The sequence below is a fragment of the Melozone crissalis genome, unplaced genomic scaffold (assembly GCF_028551555.1).
Source record: "Melozone crissalis strain CALT ecotype California unplaced genomic scaffold, PUWL_Pcris_2 ptg000005l_1, whole genome shotgun sequence".
Taxonomy (NCBI): Eukaryota; Metazoa; Chordata; class Aves; order Passeriformes; family Passerellidae; genus Melozone; species Melozone crissalis.
The window spans coordinates 1301640-1322350 of record NW_026535783.1 but is presented as its reverse complement, the minus strand read 5'-3'; positions in this window follow the sequence as shown (position 1 = coordinate 1322350).

Here is a 20711-nt window from a genome sequence, read left to right as displayed (position 1 = left end):
TACAGAGCTAGGTCAGAATGTGAAATTTCATTCCTGCTGTTGTCCTTTATCTTTCATTTTTAAAAATAATTTTATAATCCTCTACATAAAATAATAAATTAAAAAAATCAGTTTTTCCCATAAGAAAAATTATAAAACCTGTAAATAATGACGTATTTTTTTTTCTTTATATCTTTCTCTGAGATTTCTAATGAGGGAGAAATTATGATTAGTCTGTGGTAGTTTACATAATAGTCTTTTTCTTTGAGATCACTAATTAGGCTTTAATTTACAATTGGCCATTGTTCATGAAACAGTGTGGTTTAGGGTCTTGTTTTGGTTAGGACATTAGAAATGGTCAAATGTTATGGTCAAATTATAGAACAAGCCAGACATTGAAACATTTCCCTGAACATGCAGGCACCTCTCTGAGCATTTGTTTTTAATCAGTGCTACATTTCTCTTTCTCAGAGGATGACTCCTTTTATTTGTGGGCATTTATCACAGTTAATTTCTGGCAGAATAAGTGCTGAGCAGGCAATACACATTTATGGTGCAGTGTTCTAAAAGGAGAACGTGGCCCTAAAGGAATGTGTCCATATACAGCATATATTATATTTATCTGAGAACTGCATGAGTCACAGTTTTATACTACATGGGACTTTATATTATATGGAGATATATATACATATGTTACACTTTCACTGAACATAGTATCTGTATCCTAATGCCTTTGAAGTGAAATGAATACACATATTCTTCATTTCTTTTGGACATCTGCATTAGAAAACCTAAAATATTTCTGAGACAACCATGAGATGAAGTTGCAGGCCAACATAAATTCCATATTATTCTATGTGGGAGTTAATTCTTCTTCTAACTTAGATATTACAGTGCTGATATCAGCTTCCATTTTTCTTTTTTCATTTGCAAGATACTATTCCATTTCTTTAGAAACTTGCTAAGTTTCAATACATTGAGCAGGGATTGTTCATGCTATACATGTACTTAATGATATAAACACACTTAAATAACAAGGTTTAAGTATTTCAGAATGTGATTCTAATCAGTTCAGTTATACATAAAAAACACAGACTGGAGCAACTGATTGATCATTTCAAACCATTCCCTTGTGTTTGGTTTTGTAAAACTCCGAGTTTTCACAGGAGGAGCTGAGTATTTTCCAACATGTTGGCTTTGTGCTGGGAAGCCATCTGTTATCTCTGTGAAAAATATGGTCTAATTTGGTCAGCTATAACTTATCTCAGTTCTTGTACACTCTGGTCTTTCACAAGCACACATTTTATTCTGTCGGGTTTTGATCATGATCAGTACAGATCTAATAACCTGTCTGTATAATTAAGGACCAAATAGCTGTTCATCAAGATGAAGACCATGTTATGCCATCTTCAAATTTCCTTAATTCTTATTATTTTTAAAATGCAATGCCTTTTTCAAACAACAGAAATCTCTTGTAGCAATATACTATTCCTTGAACTTGAGATCAAACAAAAAATAAAAGTCATTTGCCTTGGAATAAAGTGGATATATCTATTTCAGGTGATAAATAGGTTTTATCACTTGTTCCAGTGACCTCACTTCACACAGTAAGTCACAAAGGCTGTAAGTAACATTTCAAAGGCTGAAAGACAGAGAACCAGCAAGAAAAATGTGAAAGTAGACCACAAATCAAAACCTTGGGTGCTGCTGGACTATCTCCTAGTATTTGTGCACTTCATAGTTCCTCTACTTACATTCTACACAGTGCTACACTTTTCAGCTCTGTTCAGTGCTCTGTTAGTGAAAAGAACCAACTCAAAACTTTGCCTGTGCTTTGGTGCATGTGCTGCTGTCAGGTATTTTCCTGTACTTTTCTCCCTCCTCAATGCACAATTATTTAAGTCTACCACCCCAAAAGAGGCCAAATATAAGCAGAACCATCAGAACTTCCCTGTCACTGGGGAAGCTGGACAGACATTTTCAGAAGTGTTTACGGTGCTCCTGAAGTTTATTAAGCCCCGAAGGCTAAAGTACGAACATTAGTGTTCCTATCCACAATAGGATTCAGATTTTTACATGGAAATATTTATAGTTCTAAAGTAGTCTCAAAGTTTTCCTAGCATTTCATCTAATTCTGGCACAATAATGCTGTTCCATTCCAATAATGCTGAAAATAAAAGTGCCTCAGAGGACTAGGTGCCTCTTGGTAGATCAGCATTTCCCATCATCATCATCATCATCCTCATCATCATCATCATCATGTTCTTGTTCTAAAAGTACTAACTCAGAAATTTTTAATATTTTTAAAATTTTTTTAAAAATTTTTTTTGGGCACAACATCTTTTATATCTCCTGGAAGATTTCACCTACTACATTATCAGTGATGTTTGTGGTATATTTCCCGTAAGAGTTCATGCTACCTACCAAAGATATTTATTTCCCTCTTGTATTCGTGATGATGAGAATCACAACTTAGATTTCAGTCATCTCTGAAATGTGTTGTGATGGGTTACAGCTGAGTGTCACCATCCAGAGCCTTCATTGTCACTGAAGGTTATATCTTCAGCAGGTGTTTTGGTGTTTCTCATTAATCCTTTGTAACATCTGCTTTCATATCCTGTGCTCTAGAAGCTGTCCAAATCATTAAATCCAAACAAAAATCTTAGGTTGAGGTATAAGCTGAATATATAAAAAAAATTGCAATCCTTTTATTGAACATATACAAGACTATTTGACCATGGGAATAATTGCATTACACTAAATATTTACTGAAAACACCAACACTTTCTAATTTTTTTTGGCTGTATTTTATATATGAGCTGAAATACCATAGATTTTTTTTCAAAAACTGCATTAATTAACACTAGTAAAGTCTTCATGTGAATTTCTCTATTACAGTATGAGAAGAAAAGGTCTCTGCAGAAAAATAAGATAAGTTCACATCTGATTGGTGGTTCTATTTTCAACTGGAATTTTGTTTTAGTGCTTCTTTGTGCTACTGAATCAGATCTGCTCCCAATGTGTGGAGGGGTTTTTTGTGGTTTTTTTTGGTGGGGCTTTTTGATGATTTTTCATTTGTTTGTTTTTTTCTCATTTTGTTGTTTGGCTGGGGAGGCGCTGGGTGGGGAGGAGTTGTTTGCTTGTTCAATGGAGATTTTAATGTTTGTTTAGCTTTGGGGTGGGGCTTTTTATGTTTTTTGAGGGGATTGGTTTTTTGAGGGCTTTGGGTTTTTGGTTTGGTTTGGGTTTTTGTTGGTTTTTTTTTGTATGTCAGTCATACATGGGCCTATAATGTATAATGGAAGTAGAAAAAAAGGTTTTTATTTATTTCCCTGGACATGGAGTAAATTTATTTGGTGCTCTGCCTCAAAAAAGTTAAACTTCATTCTGAACCACATAATGTAGCAAATCATATTTGATCTATGACTTCTGGTTATCTTTAATCAGAGCCATTCAATCTATGAAAGTGGTTGTCAGTTCTATAGTTAGATTTTTTTATGCTCTCCAGTTCTTCATCTGTAACAACCTATTTAAGCCAGAACCTTGAAGTAAAACTCACAATCTGACAGAACAAAACTTAAAAAGGGTTTTTAAATATGTACTTTTTAGAAGGTGTACTTTTTTCATGATGGTGTTTTAAACTGCATTAGATTAAATGAAAGTGAAAATAATTAGGAAAAAAAACCCAATCCCAACACAAATCACAAAAGATTGACAAAGCAAGCTGTGATGGTGTATTATCAAAATAACCCAATGTGTTTGCTGAGAGACCAAGTTTTATGGGTAAACCCAGGTAATCCTGTCAATTATATTTTTCCCAGTTGCATACCAAATATATAGAGAAAGGATTATAGATAACAGCTCAGCTGGAAAGGTAAAGACTCAGTTTTTCCTGGATAATTCTCTTCCATACTCTGCCAAACACTTGTCTGTAAATTGACAAGGATATTTCACTGTTGTACTTCATATTGAGGCATCCCAATTTTCAAATGTGCACAAATCCTCTCAAGAAACACACTGTATCTGGGCCAGATTTCACAATTTATTATCCAAATACTTCAGTTTCTGAAGCTTCCAGAAAGGCTGTGAGAAGTTTTGGAGCTCAAATCAATTAAGAACCCTGCTCTTTTTGAGTACTATTGATTTTTTTCATTTTGGAAGAGTGGAAAATATAAGTTCTGGAAAGTAGGAATGTCTGCAGGCTGTGAAGTTTAGAGACATTTCTCTTATGACTAAGTTGGCTGGCATCTACAAAAATCCAAACCCAACCATTAGGGTTCAATTACACAGCTTGAGGTTTATCATGTAGTTAGGTGAGGAACACCGCAATTGATGCTGACAAAAATATGAATAATATATTCTGTAGCCCAAAAACCTGTTTCATTGGTATGGTAACCTCATTTTTGCTGCTTAATCAGCTGAAGATCATCCCAGAGAACAGCACTTTGCCAAGAAATCAGTTTGGGGGTCTTTGCTTATTTGTTTAGGTTTGGTTTGGGATTTTTTGGTTGGTTTGGGTTTTTTCTCTTTATTTGATGGCTTGGGGTTTGTTTGTTTGTTTGTTTGTTTGTTTGTTTTTGGGTTTGGGGTATTTTTGTGTTGTTTCTTTCTTTTGGTTGTCTAGTTGCTTATCCTTAAGGAAAGGTCAAAGTAGGACAGGAATGTACAGGAATTCCTGAACTCATATAAGAAAATTAAAGCCTGCAACGGAGCCCTTTCTATGCATACATAGGGGTTACTTAGAACCAGGCAGAAAAGAATTAACAGAATTCACAGAGCCACCAGGTTGGAAGAGACCTTCAAGATCATGGAGTCCAACCCAGCCCCAACACTTCACCTAAACCCTGGCATCAGTGCCACATCCAGGCTTTGTTAAACACACCCAGGGATGGTGACTCCACCACCTCCCCGGGCAGCCATTCCAGAACTTTATCACTCCTCCTGTAAAAAACTTTTTCCTGATATCCAACCTGTATTTCCCTTGTTGTAGCTAAAGTCTGGGTCCTCTGGTTCTGTCAGTGCTGCCTGGAGAAAGAGACCAACCCCACCTGATCACAACCACATTTCATGAAGAAACTCTCAGGGGGCCACTGGTCCCCTATTTTCACTAAGCGTAGGTCTCACCTTCCAAAAAGCCTTATTCCCTCAAGCCAGCTCACACCAGGAATTAGATCAGCTGAAGCAGATGGGAGAAGCTGGAATTTTCCTACATAGGACAAATTTCTGGCCTCCCCGCTGGAGCATGCAGAGCAGTCTGCCACTAGGCCCTGCTTCGCCTTGCCCTTGGCTAACCCAGCACTCCTCATCCTGTTTCCTCCCAAAATAACAGCTTTAATATTTTCAATTCTCATGCTTCCTGGTAGGTTTTTAGTTAGTCTCTCAAACAAAAGGAAACCTGTTCAGCTGGAGGCATTCACAACCCTGACTGGCAGGGTGAGGATGGGTGCTCAAAGGCCCCAGCTTTTACGCTCAGGGAATCCACTGCCCCACAGCCACGCTGGCTGGAGCAGAGGGTCAGGTCTGAAGAGAAAAAGTGGTCTTGACTAAAATTCTGAAGCTGCAAAGTGTTCTTGGTTGTCTGAAAAACCTGAAGCTGCAAGGGGGTCTTGACTGAAAAATTTACCCTCAGCTAGTGCACATTATCTACCACCGTCTGCATCGAATAATGCTTGAGCTAGGCCTCACCTGATCCTTACTACTTTCCCTTTTCAGGGCAAAGAGCCTGAAAGAATTAATTCTGTGTCATGAATGACTTACAGTACAACGCTGACAGTATCTGCTGCGTGCCTTGAGGTGATAAAAAAAGGAAAGTTTAGTTAATTGGCCATGCAAGCAGATTTTCCAGGGTGCGGTCAGATGACAAGGTGATCTGCAGAGGGGCAAACCTTGGGTGATCACCTCCTTCCTTCACCTCTTGAAGCCAGTCATCACAAGAAACTCTTTATTTAAAACACTGTCCAAAAGTGGATATATATAGATATGGATGTTACAATTAAAAAAAAAATAAAGCAAAAGAAAAAAAAAGAAAAGAAAAATTGCACTTCAGAGGCATCCAGAGGCTGAGTAGAGACAGGTGCAATGTTTACAGAAAGAAAAAAGTCATAAAAACTTGTCAATACCTTTAATTTAAAGTGCAAAGTCAACACAGGAACAGATTTGTAAGAATGAGGCACAGAATGAGTGGAATACTTTTAACTCTAGAGTAGTGAATTCAAGAACCAAACTTAACAATATTTAAGATCGTTGGCGCAGATTTTCTATTTTTATATCCTGTGATGTGTCACAAACAGATATTCAGGTTTTAAAATATCTTTCCTTCAGTTTATGACTTTACTTAAAATCTGAATCTCTCTGAGATGAATTCTAGCAATAAAGATGAAATTGAGTATTTTGAATGCACTTTTTAGGTGTGTTTTATGCAGCATGGGATAAAGAATGTTAAAAAAATCCTACATATTTGTTGGAACGGAGTCTGGAATACAATAATATTTTGGGAGATGAATGTTTTAATTTTTAGTTTTTGAAGGACTTGCTTACAGTTTGGTTCCTATTTTAATTTCAATGGAACTTGTAAATTTTAGAAGAAAACAATCTAACATCTTTTAAAAAATGGAATTTCTATTCTGCATAATAATCACATTCTGTAGTTTCTTTCTAAATGTAAGGTAAATTGGTGATTTCTGTCTATGTAGGAAAAACTGAGGTAAAAAAAATTGTATTAGTAGACATTTGCGTACTATTTCACTAATAATTAAGAAGAATCCTGAAGTAAAGGAGACTAAAAATCTCATCATTTATGTCCAATCCTGTGACCATGTCTGACACTCCATAAACATGAAGTATTGTAGACACATCTGTGTGAGTCACAGAACTTTTCTTCTTGTTTGTAAAGTTTATGTGACAGAATATCAGATATGCCTGACCCACAGTGATCTAGTTAAAAAAAATATATAGGAAAATGAAACCAAATTTTTATACAGGGTCTTCACATGCACATGCAAAAAGAGAAAATTTGATAGAGAATGAAGACTGAGAGTTACAAATTACTTAAACTCTGGTTGCTGTCTAAAATTTAATTCCCACAGTGGAAGTATAAATATTGTGACCTCTGGAATGTGCTGAATAATACAGGATTTTTTTGGATGATGTAGCATTGCATTCCTTTCACAGATCATCCTCACCAGGACTGTGGCTTTGCTTGCCTTTCACATCTGTTACCTCCTGAAGCTGTGGAACAGAGCATATGCAGGTGAAGTTGTTTTCAAGCTGCAAAAAATATTCTCTCCAATGTGCAGTAATTTGCTTTTATTTTTATCCTGCCTTAAGTTGCAGAATTTGCTGCGTGCAAAAAAGTCTAAAAATACTCAGAATTTTCAGTGAAAACAAAAAGTCTAAAACTACTCAGAATTTTCAGTGAAACTGTAAAAAGAATAACATCAATGCAAGTAATTACTGAGCATGAAGTACATTGCTTATCTTACTCTCTCAGAAATCAGGTGCCGTGAAAATTTTCCCATTCCATACATTTGGAGTTCCAAAAAAGTACTCTGCTCGTAAAAACACTATGGGTCTCCAGTGACACTAAAGCTTAATGTTGCAAAATATGGTTCTTTGAAATGCACTGAGGCCCTTGCCTGGTTTTACTTGTCCCTTCCTTCACTTCCTTTTCCCAGCAGGAGCTGATTTTTCTTTAGCAAGATCAAGTTGGAATGTAAATGTTTATTAAGTGCATATTCCAACCCTGCAGTCAGAGGGGAACTGCTGCATCTTGGTTACTGTAGGTGCCTTTGTACCAGAAACTGCTTTTGCCAAGGGCTGCCTGTAATGAAGGAGCCAATGACCTGTAAATTATAACTAAAATCCTCAAGTTGGTCTTGCAGATGGATGCTTTTGATTATGGTCTACAGTATCCAAAGTTCAATTTCTATTTAAAGCAAAGAGCATTAAGGCTCTTTGTGTGTATGTGGGTTTTTGTGGTTTTCTTTTTTTCTTTTTTTAAGGCTTGATATTTAAGTGCATTAAACAAATGTTTCTGATTTAAATTTTTATTGAGAACTTATATACAAGGCATTATGCATGTGCACTGGCTATTTTCTGTATCAAAACCAGTATCCATACAAAAGACAGAAGAAAAACCAAGCACAGTTGGAAGCAGTAAAACTACAGAACCCATCTTAAAATATTTAGTGACCTTTGCACAATTTACGTCCTGTTCATATTAAATTTCACTAATTTTGCAGGAGACTCCTAATTTTTAGAAATTAAGTGCAGAGTCGTAAACAACTTGTGCTTTTGATCTGTTTCCCAATTTAAGTAAGAATTCATGAGCATCCTGAGAAAAGTACAACCAGCTAGAGGCAAGGCTGCACCTTTATTTTCCTCCCTCTTAGGTAAAAAACAATAGGTACACGTGCAGTAGAACAGCCAGAAGGTTAAACAGGGTTAGTAAACATACCACTGTAAAGGATGGAGAAAGAAAGAAAGGTGATAGAACCAGAGAAAATTACAGAACCAGAAGAAATTACTCTGGAAAGTCCAAGTCAAAGTTCAAAAAATTACTGGAAATACAGTGCCATGGTCTAGCTGACATGAGGGTGATAAGTCAAGCATTGAGCTTGATAATTTCAGAGGTCTTTTCTAACCTAAATGCTTCTGTGATTCTCTGAAACTACCTCTGAGATCAAACAGAATTAATGTTTCAGAGATGTTCTGGATGTGGCTGAAAAGCGCAGCAGGAGAAATCAGAGGCACTATAAAATAAAATCATTTACACGTGTTGTGTCTTTTTCAAGCTTTTTTAAAAGTTATTTCAGCAGAAAATATTTGAATAATGTTACATCCTAATGGTGGGATAAAATTGGATGGGAGAAGCCACAGGAAAACCTTTGAAAATGTTTTAAAGATTCTTTTCATAATACCCAGTAAAGATACCAAATAATGGTGAGCAAAATGTAAGTCTAATTTATCAGTCCATTAGGCAAAATGTTTGTTATGTATGCTTCTAGAATTTTCACAGAATAACGGAATTTTTTTTCTCTCAATTACTCTTAAAAAAAAAAAAAAAAGAAAGGCAAGTACAAACAGAAGGTGACAGATTGAGATTTGTCAGGAAGTAGGAAAAGATAACCAGATTTTCAAATTTAAAGGCAGAAGACATTAATGCTTTGCCTAAACCTCACTATAATAGGTCCAATGCTATTTGTTTAGTCAACTTTAAATAAAGCCTTAAGTTACATTCATACATGCATTTAAGAGCATATAATGGAACTAATCAAAACAAGTTCTCAGTCATCCAGATTCTGATTGATAGTAAAGTTTCCTTTTGCATGAAATGTGTCTTCTGTCAAGGTTAAAAAGAAATGTTTTCCTGCAATAATTATATATCCTTTAAACTACTACTACTGCTTATTTATTCTAATGAAGTAATGTGGAGGAAAATTATGGTTTTGATATTAGTAGCTTGTTTTATTGCTCTGGTTTGTTGGTGTTTAAACAACAAAATTCAGAAGTCATGAGAGGAATTTGAGGTGTTCCTCAAACACAGACAAGTGTCTATAAAATTAGTCCTATATGCTTGTACATTTCAATACATAATGAAAAACACCCTGCCTGCATTTGAAAAGGTGACTGAGCATTCTGTTACACTGCAATCTCAGCTTATGAAGCAAGGTAAACATCTCAACATGTGGAATTCATGTAAATCTTAAGGAAGATTCCCTTAGGAGAAAATAAAGGAAATTTGTATCCCATGAATCTGCGCCATGGGAATCTCTAATTTCTGTGATTTTATAACTCTGTCTGTTATACTGCACTCACGTAGGTTCCCCACAGTCAAAAAGAGTGAAACAAAAACAGTGAATGGTCCTTCATACATTCCACAAAGAGATGCGAATCCATAGCAGTTCCCCAAAAATGATGAATCTGGAAAAAATTAGGATGCATTTTCTTTGCTGCATGTTCTGCTTGAAGAAACCCTCTCAACCCTTTGTGGTGGGAAGGTATTGTGACATCAGGCATATCTAGAAACTGCATAGCTGAGGATCCAACAGCAGGTCCATCTTCATCCAAGCTGAATTTTGTCATGGTTTTGTTCCTTCATTCTTTGCTTTCTCATACTCCATTGTAGCCTAGCAAAAATTGCATTCTCTCTCATGGTTGGGTTTCAACTGATGTATTTAATCCCTTTTTCTTTTTTTATTTTCCTTTTTTTTTCCCCTTTTTTTCCTTTTTTTTTTTTTAACTGGATTTCATTTAATGGGATATATATTTTAAATGTGTAGTCTAAGTAATGCAGTTCTCAACTTCATGTAATTTTTGAACTGCTAAGGCAAAGAACAGCAAAATTTGCCCAGGCTGGTATCAAATATGTGTAATCTGAGGAGGAAAGCCTTTTACAGCCACTTAATTCCACTCCATTATTGAACATTTGCAGTTTAGAATGCTAGATTTAAAAAAAAAAAAAAAAAAAAGTGCCTGGAAATATAAAAATGTCTAAAAGTGGCTAGGAGGCCACTTACTGTTATTTAAGCTGTTTCATATTAGCGCTTTGTGGACCACAGACAGTAACATTCCAGTAATCCTACATGGGTTAACGAACTTTATGCAAATTCTGGGATTCCATTGTGCAGTTTCAACAGCAGTCAACAGCTGGATGTGGTCAAACAGCAGCTAGGAAAGAGAGATGGAGGAATTAAGAGATTGACTCTACTAGAATACAACTCAAATTAACACAATTAACCCCAAACTGGCCCGGGATTTAAGTGAAGGAAGCTTGTACCACAAATAGGACACATCCAGTGATTTCTTTTTAAATTTTTTTTATGATCAATTTGTAGATAATAAAAAAGAAATATTAACTATGTTACAGTTCATGCAGATTTCCACTCAACTACAATTATCTTATTCCTCAACAATTACTTTTGACTAATGTCACTAGGGGAACTATTAAAATTCATTTCATGCTGCATCAGGTATGAAATGCCATTTTATAAGACAGGAGTTTTCCAAAGCTAAATGATACTAGACTAATGTGATTTTTTTTCACCCTAGACACAGTGCAGTAAATGTAACCTTTGTGAACTTTGATAAAAAGAATGTAACATTTACTGTTCAGGAATACCATCAATAAAAATACTGGGGAAATCAAAATGGAGGTTACATTATCCTGAATGAACAAAAAACCCCTCAGCTCGAAAAAGTTAATAAAATTAAGGATGGAAACTGGTAGCAGTGCTGTAGAAAAAAAAAAGCAAGGTCAGTTTTCTCCAGTATTTTAATGAAGAAGCCAATGAATCACCATTGCCTAATTTATGGGAGATCTCATGACAGGAAATTTCTTTTTTATTGAGAGTTAAAAATGGAGCTTATACTGAACCAGTGTTTATTTCAAATAACTCTTTACAAAACGTTTGAGTTAATTTTGCTGAAGTTATCCAGTGAAGTTAGACCCTCCTCTGCACTTAACAAATCCATGTATTTCAGATGGGGGATTTGTTTGTGGCTCTGTTTCTTCTTCTTCTTTCCTTTCTTCATAAAGGAAGTGCTTTAAGGGTGTAGCAGAGATAAATATTTTTCCCTACCAATAAGGGATCTTTTCCTGTGTTAACACTAAGACTCGAAGGTCTGTGACAATAAATTTTCATTGTATTTCTTCAAAAAAGCAAGAATATAGATAATACCACGAATTTTTCTCCTACTCATCTGTGAAAAGGAACTTGTAAAAGACTGTGGGTATTTAATTCTACCTTTAATACAAGTAAAAGGCTCTGGTTTCCTCAGTTTCCTAAAAAAAAAGTCTGAAGTTTAGGCAGAAACCACTTCCTTATATGGATAGAGCACCCTTAATTCTATTTCTAAAGATTTGCCTTTAGTTTTCTGAGGAAAAGCTTAAGAAATCAGTAAACCTGATATTAAGAAAACTACCTGTTAAAAATATGCTTTTTTGACAGCAATATAATAAGGACCAGTTACAGCTATAGCATGTAAGCTGTTACTCATAATTGATAATGAGCTTACAAAAATAATGGTATGGATGTGACAGAATCATTTGAGTTATTTATTGGAATAAAATCTTCAGCTAGTAATGTAGGCCAAGGTTAAGCTGTAATAAGTCTATCAATATGGTAGCAGCATAATAGAGTAATGCTCATAAAGATTTGATGTAAATTTAGATGTATAATTAGGGCAGTCTGTAAGAATTATATGCCTGAGAATTTAATCAGATACAGTCCAGGTCGTCCTTAAAAGGGAACAGGTAAAGAATCTGTATTAATTTATATGAAAACTTAAAAATAATGAAAAATGTACCCACTCTTTGCCAGGAAATTATCAAACACTTACTAGGAAAAAGGATAAAGCCAGCTCTGCAACAAAAATTACACAAAAGGTTGTTAAACTTCTGTGGTTTATGATGTGATGGGATGCAACAACCTTTACTGCACAGTTTTTGGGGTGAAAAAGTTAGTTTGTTTTCTTTGTTGTCCTATTTATGGAAAAAAAACCCCAAAACAACCACAAAAAAGCCCCAAACCCAAAAATCCCTACATTAGATTAAATTATTCCAGGATTGTTTCCTTCTACTGTCTGCAGAAATTTTCTTCATGGCTTATGGACTGTTGTCTTTTAGGTGGGGTTTATAGTGTTGTTACAGATACACAGAGAAATTATCCAAAGATAATGTGAACAGCATTTCATTAGGTGCCAAAACATCTATGATTTAACCAGTTCACTCAAATCACTTTTAATCTTTCATTTAAGAAGTTTAACAAGTAAAACAAACAAAAGGAGTAATTTCCTTGTAAGGAAAAAAAACCCCTTTTTATCAAGAACTAATTTTTTATGTTTGTTTTTCTGGTTTTTGGTTTTGGTGTGGGTTTTTCTGGGGGTTTTTTTGTGGTTTTTTTTTTGTTTGTTTTGGTTTTTTTTTTTTTTGTCAGTTGGTTGGTTGGTTGGTTTGGGGTTTGGGATTTAAGTTTTTTTCTGTTTCTTTTATGGTTTATTTTTTCTTTTGTGATCCTCCTGGAAGTAAGCAGCAAAGCCTTTTCTAACACCAGAACACAAAGATGTGTAAAGTAAAGATTATGAAAAACTGTTACCATTAGAGCCATTATTTCAATGTTTCTGTCAGTATGTGACTGGAGAAATGGAAGCCCTTGTCTGAACAAAAATAACACACAATTATTTTCAAAATAAGAAAGATTGATTTATTTATATATTTATCTGCTGAGTCTCAGTCTCTCAAATTGTAAGGCAAGCAAACATTTTGGTTGAGAACAGCTTACCTCAGTCAAAAAGATTCAGGACATATACTTTTAAAAAAACAGGTTTTCACAGATTTTCTTGGCCTTCTTTATGTCATCAATCTCTTTCCTGATTATGGGGAATATCTGAACATCATACAGTACATTATTTGGAGTTTTGACACAGGTCACAATAACATTTGCCACAGTTTTTTTTCTGTGACATTTATTCTCAGTGGTCTGGAAGGTTACACGACCACTAGTCAGTGATCCTGAAAAGTAATTTTAGTTTTATTTTCCTCTCTCATTCCTTTCTTCTCCTGAGCAATTAATTGAAATAAAATTTGAGCTCTGAGGTGAATTAGAGGCATAGTCTGTGCTTGGAGATTGTTTTTTCCCCAAGTCCAGACAAAAAAAAAGGATTTCTCTTGCACACATTTGGTTCAAACGCAGCCATAAATGACCTTTTTTTTACCTACTCATTTTACACATATATTTTCCTGAGATAGTGGGCCTGTGATTGTCATGGCACTGCAGATTTTGTTATGTACTGAAGAATATTTTACAGACCTCTTTTCTGATTTCTCAGCATATTTCAACTTATTCCACTCAGTCTGATGTGGTGCTAAGTACTTTCACCTTGTTTTCAGCTTATTTTGCCTTTTATGCAAGAAGACCTGAAAGAGAAAAGGTCTATAATGCCTTTTTTAGAGAATATACCCATCTGAATCACTCTGCTAAGCTCCCATTAAAAAATAAATTCTGGAGTAGTAGAGGCATCCTCAAAACTACTTTTTAAAATCTTTTTTTTTGCATATCCTCTTGTAAAGATGTGCTAAAAGCAAGAATATGGTTGCCTCTTTTCTCAAGCAGGTGAAAATAACTTTGAAGAGTGCACCTGAAATTACAAGAGAGAACTAGATACACAATTCAGAAATAAATGTATTTGATTTATGATATACATGACTCATTATCAGCAAAGGGGGAAAGATGGGATAATATATTTAAACTGGTGTTTTGATTTTTTGCACAATTTTAAACAATATAAAGAACTTTTTAGGGCAAATGACAATCAACACAGGTGTTGGATGAAAGGATTTTGGCAAATTAATTGAAGATATAATTATATGTGAAAGACAAATGACTTAGAAAAGTCAAAATTTATACTTTCCCCAAGTCATAAAATTTTTTAAAAAGTCTTTCTGATCACCTAAAATTTACATAAAAATTTGTCTGAGGTAGATCTCAACATCTCTACCCTTTCTAGGGTAGGTCTCAGCATTTAACCTCAACTGATTAATTACTTCCAATGAGTTTTATTTAGTGTGAAAGCATTAAAAACAACTGGGTAGTAAATTTTAATCTTTTTTCAGAAAAATATCTGGGAAAAACATAAGACCATGATGCACTTCTACTTACAAAAATACCAGATGACAAGAAGTTGAAGGCACAAAACATGGACTGGAAATAGATTTTGCATTTTATGCATTTTAACAGCAAATTTTAACAGCAAATTTTAACACAACACCTGAACTGTGGAGCTTTCTGGTTTGTTGAATATTTTTGAACACGTATTGAATTTGTCTTTTCTTTCTAAAGCTAATACTTTATTTCAGTTTGGAAAAATACAAAGGCCTCTTGTTTTGTACAAGAGTTAATTTTGATATCTTGTAGTTGTAAGATCTATGAATCACAATAAAATGTTTCAGTTGAAGAACTTCTCAATTACTGGAAGTGTATTTAGTTTTTCTTGCACTGTTAAGTTTACTTCAGTGTCAGGTTTCAGATCAATAACTTCTTAGGGATTTGGGACGTACAGGGAAGAAATTGCATATGTTCAGGTGAACTTCATCTCTTACATCAGAACCACGGTAAAACCCTTTACCAGAAAGGGTAAAAGAAATTAAAATAATTGATTTCTTGTTACAATTAGAGTGAGCTCCTGTAATCACAATATTGAGAGGTCCCCCACAGCATCTTGATCTTAAAAGAGCCTTCATCACAGCTTTCATTATTATGCCTTAGAGGAATAAATATTCAATAAACTCACCCAGATTATTAATAAGAACTTCAGTAAAAGAATTTGCTAACACAACCAGGTAAATCAACTAAATGTCATGCAAAAGTAGCGAGGCAAACTCAGTGCACCCTGCTAGAGAGAGTGAATTTTTACTTATCTCCCAATATAATCTCCTACTTCCAAGGTTTATCACAATAGTTTAAAAAAAAAAAGTCAACTCTTTATTTTGTTAGTGCTTCCAAGCTGTACTTCCAACAGAAAGACCTAAAAGTAGAGATTGGTTCTAGAATACTTTTACTAAAATAAAAATCAAAAATAATAACTACAGTGCTCATAAATTATCCTATTACTGAAAAAAAAAGACAAAACTGGTAGAGCCAGACAAAATTACACTGTATTTACTATTCATTCTAAACAAAATAACTGTATATCTGAGAATATTTTAATATTTTAGACTAGGTTAACATGAAGAAAATGAGCTTCAAAACACAGATAAGTCCCCAGTCTCAGGTATATAATATTTCAAAGCACTCTCTGTGGTAGGGAATCACTTACTATGATGAAGACACAATAAGAAATTATTTCTTTCTCTAGGTTTTGGGTTTTTTTTCCCCCATTCCTTCACATTTTAAGTGCTGCCAAAACTGGAATTAAGAGTTCTGAAGCCAAATCAGATTTCTTTGTTTCTGATCCAAGTTTCAACTTTTTTATTAAATACCAACAAATCATTTCCTCTGTAAAATAATTTTCAGTTTCAAGGAAAGAAACAAAGACTGTCTTGTCTTTTAAGAAGAAATGTAATAGACTGTAAAATCATTAAAGAAATTATTTTCTGTGATAATAGATTTAACTTTACATGGCAAACAATTGTAGCTGTTGTGAAGAGAAAAGGAAATAACACTTTAATAAAACATTTCTGGAGTAAAATGCAATGCTGTGTGAAGACACTAACTAACAGATTTCATTTTGTTAGCATAAAATTAAACAGCTAATTTTGTAAGATGTCATTATAAGTAGTAAAAAGGCTGGTTTTTTAAGTTCAGAGCACTATAATAGATTAGAATTTATAGACATTTTTTCACTAAATGTTATATGTAGATATAATATTATTTATATATACATATAAAATATTATATGTCTCTGTGTATGTGTGTGTGTCTATAATCAGTTTATAGTACTTTACACTACTGTAATCACTGATATGATTATTGTCTATGAAAGCGAGATCAAAATAGAGTAGATTGTGGGCAATCAAGACTTCTTAAAACTGATTTGAGCAATTAGTGGATTTCTTTTCAAGAGCTGGAGAGCACCAATCCCAGCCTGTGCCACCCGCAGACCACATGTGGTGCAGGCTTTCCCACCATAATATCCTCAGTTATTAGACGCTCAAACACTCAAAAGATTTGCAAAGTGGACAGACAGAAAAGTAAGGGGTTTAAAAGTTCTGTCCTTCAGAACAAAACTTTCAAAAAGCAAAGGTTTTGATGCATGTACTACTTAGTGTGAAATTATCAAAGGATTATCAAAATATGTATAAGTCTCTACAATTTTTCTACAGTTTTTCTTTTCAAAACAATGATGTGTTTTAACTTTCCTATGTTTTTTTTTTGTCATGAAATGATAAATTTATCAGATATTTGGTTTAAAGGGTGCCTTCATTTAAGTAAGTTATGTTTCAAAAACTGAAATGTAAAAAAAAATTAAAACTCTGAAAAAGAAAGTTTCAAATGTAATAAATACTTATTTTTTTAAAGAGTTGAAACTGAAGGAATTGGACTCATTTTGATGATTGGATCCTGTGTATCTACAAAACAGTTTTAAAGATGCATTCAGCTATGATGGCACTGTATTTTAACAGGATTATTTTACAGAGTAGTTAGTCACTTTTCTTACTTTTACAGGAATTCATTCCAGTTCATTCATTAAAAAGATTGAACATGCTCTTCATTTTTATTTTCCATTCCCTTTTTGCCACTGAAAACGAAATATTTTCTTGCATCTAAGTTCAGTCTTATTCATGATCTGTGTGTTACCCAGATTTGATGATGATGATGATGATGATGATTATGATGATGATGATGATGATGAGAATAAGAGGAAGAAGAAGAAGAAAAGAAGATAAAAGGGTGATGATGATGAAAATACTGTACTGTAATGTAACATTTATAAATAACTGGGGGATTTCCTTCTAGTACCTTTTAGGATTTTATTAATATACTGAATATTTAGCACATTTACTGCTGACTTCATGTATTTCATGCATGTGAAAACTGAACCTGATGCTTTTGTGGATTCAGGCTCCTGCTTTCTTGCACAGATCACATTTCTAAAATTTTGCATTTCATGTAAATTATATTCTATTTTATGTCATCCACCCCTTGACAGCTCACATCAAGAGTTTTGAGAATGATAAGTCTTTCTCAGGGTTAGAAAACATGAGAATTCTTCTCACATCTTTGCTCTCAGCTTGGCAACTCTGGTCACAGTTCAGGTTTATCTCAGAGCCAGCTCCACAAAACACAGAATATTAAATACAGAGGCAAGTTTACAGCTTGTCTGTCATGATGTTTCATTCATGTAGTACAATGAAATGGAAGATATAATCACAGTTAGAGTGTAGACCTTAAATCCCCTTATTAATCCTAAAGGTCCTGACCTACACAAGTTTAAAGAGCTGCAGTCTCCACGAAGTCCTCTACACTCCTTGAATGAGAAACAAGCAGAGAGGTCCAACAATGATCCCAGGTGATACAAAAAAAGAATTTAAAAACAAAAGGTGGAAAAAAATAACATATATTAAATTCTGGTTGCCTCTGAAAGAGGTAAGCCTAATCTATTTTTTCTTAGGGGTAAGAAAGAGGCTTAATGAGTCTCACAGATAGAAACTCTGCCAGAACAAGAAGATCTCCTTTTGTGTCTGCAACAAGCATGAGAAGGAGGAAAATTAAGGCACAATTTGCCACTAAATGCAGCCATTTGACTGCAGCGTCAGCCTCTGTATTTAATGAAGCTTGCTCACTTTAATAGTTCTTCCTGTCGAATTTTGCAGCCCTGTGGAAAAGTGCTGGCACATTTTTCACCAAAACTGACCTTTTGCAGCACTTCTGAGAGAAGGTGTGACTATTCAGATCTTGAAGCAAGAGCTGAAATATTTGTAAATAATAATGAATTGTGATAATAATGCTTAGTAAAACATTACATTATTCACTGTGCTTTAAACTACAACATATTTCTGTCCCACCACTCTTTCAATATTAGGACAACACACTTGAGCAAAACGGAACCTTTTTCTGAAGCTCTTGGTGGGAAAGCATCAAAGTGGAGATTAGAAAAGAGCTGTGCTGTACTCCAAACGCACTTTGCACTCTGATGAGCCCAGCCTGCCATGCCAGCTCTTCCATTTCATTTTTTTGTCACCTTCAAGTTATGCTTGCCCAGGGGATCTCACCAGCTGAGAGCACATCCATGGAACATGCCTTGGTATTGATTTGAGGTTCCTGTCTCAGGGACAGGACTTTTAACACCGAAGTCCTGAAAGAGCACCTTAAATTAAAAAAAAAAAAAACCCCAAACCTTTAAAACTGAGTGGTTTTGAAGATCCACAGGCTTTCATGCCATCATTGTGCTTGCATGAACAAATAAAATCTGTCAGTGCACAAAGATGTCATTATTTCTGCCCTACCTTCATACTTATCAAGTCTTAATATGAAGTATGTAAAGTAATAACGACCTAAGAACAACTTAATAAACAGAAAGAAAAAAACAATCATCTTTTCTTGGAAAAGGATGTATAATATGTTATTCTAAAAGTCTTGTCTATTAATGCTTAAAATAAAAGCAACTTTTTGGAGAGCCCATGAAAAACATTAGGAAAAATACATACCTTCACTCTTTTTGTCCTCTCTGCAAAGTCAGAAGGGCGCATTCTCACATATATAGATGCGTGTATGTTTAAAAATTAATAGAAATCAGCTGAAGTCAAATCGTTGCGTATTCCAGACTAACTGGTAGAACTGATTGAAAAGTAGCCTGAAAGGTACTTAAAAATATCCTTATACAAAGGATGGTTAGTTAGCATTTAAATAAATTCACATGAATGGGTTTTAACAGTAGTGTTTATCCTCACTGTTTTTTCACATTATTCTTGTATTTTTCAGAAATATTCAAGACTCTATTACTGTTGAAATGATTTAAGGATCTCAAATTAGACTAGAGGTATTTGGAAACTATAATAACTTGCAAACAAAAAACAGCTATTGTGAAATAAGTTTAGCAACGTGGATTTCAGAGAGGTGACAAGCAGAGATTATACTGTTATTACATTGTCAAAGGAAAAACATATACCATATTCTCCCTTATTTTCTTATTTCTGCTTCTCATATTTGGGTTGCTTTCTTCGTAATTATTAATCACTGTCTGTTTATCAGCATCTCCCCTTCAATAATAACTTCTGATTCTTCCCAATTTTACAGATAATAGAGGTCTTCAGTGTTATTATGTTTTTTATTATTTACATAAATAGGAAGGAGATGAGAGGAGATGGGCTGCAAATACCTTGGATGTGAAGAAAGCTCAGCTCATGCAATGCTGGAAATGAGAGAAAAGGACAATTTATAATTGCACAGCCCAAGAGTAAAACTTCGACAGCTCTTAGCAACTGTATAGACATGAAAATCAATCACCAACAGTAGCTCTCTCCTTAGGAAAGCTGGGTTCATTATACCCAGCTCTTAGAGAACATTAATTCTCTCTTAGTGGGTTTTACTGGCTCTACCTCTACCAAGAAATAAAATAGACCAAGGCTTTTTATTCTGCCCAGAAGGGACAAGTTGCACAGGTTTTGTTCATGAAGTTAAAATTTCATTCCTCCCCAAATGTACCTGAGCTTGTACCATTTAATGGGACTCTCCTGTGCCCAGGAATTTCTTAGAAGAGGGATGCTCTGACATCAAAACTGCCTCCATCTCAATGAGTCAAAGAACACAAGAGCATGGCAGCAGCTGAGCTGTGTCCTTGTCCTTTTCTGTGTACTGTTGTGTAGGTTGGGTCATCCTAAATTTAGTTACCCAAACATAAATCTCACCTGCATAAGCTCTATCTCTGTGTTAATAATTTCTTGATGTAAACTTATTGCCTCTGCATCTACAGTGTTACAGGAAGTGTAAGAGAATCTAACCCGGGTGACTTCCCAGCTTCTTTAAATCCAAATCAGGGGCATGCTCCATCCCTGATGTTTCCTGAACACAGACAAAGCTGCTCTGCTGCTCTCTATTCAGCTTTCTGGAAAGTTCTTGACATTTGCAGCCAGCTTCCCAAACCTCTTTCCCTGCATGAATTATAGAATTGCTCTTATTTTCTTGTTTCAGATGAGATCCACCTGACCATATCTGATTAAATGCAACTTAATCTTTCTACTTATTTCCCCTTTAGAAATTCCTAATCTCAAACCTCCCACCAGGATGTGATCAGTG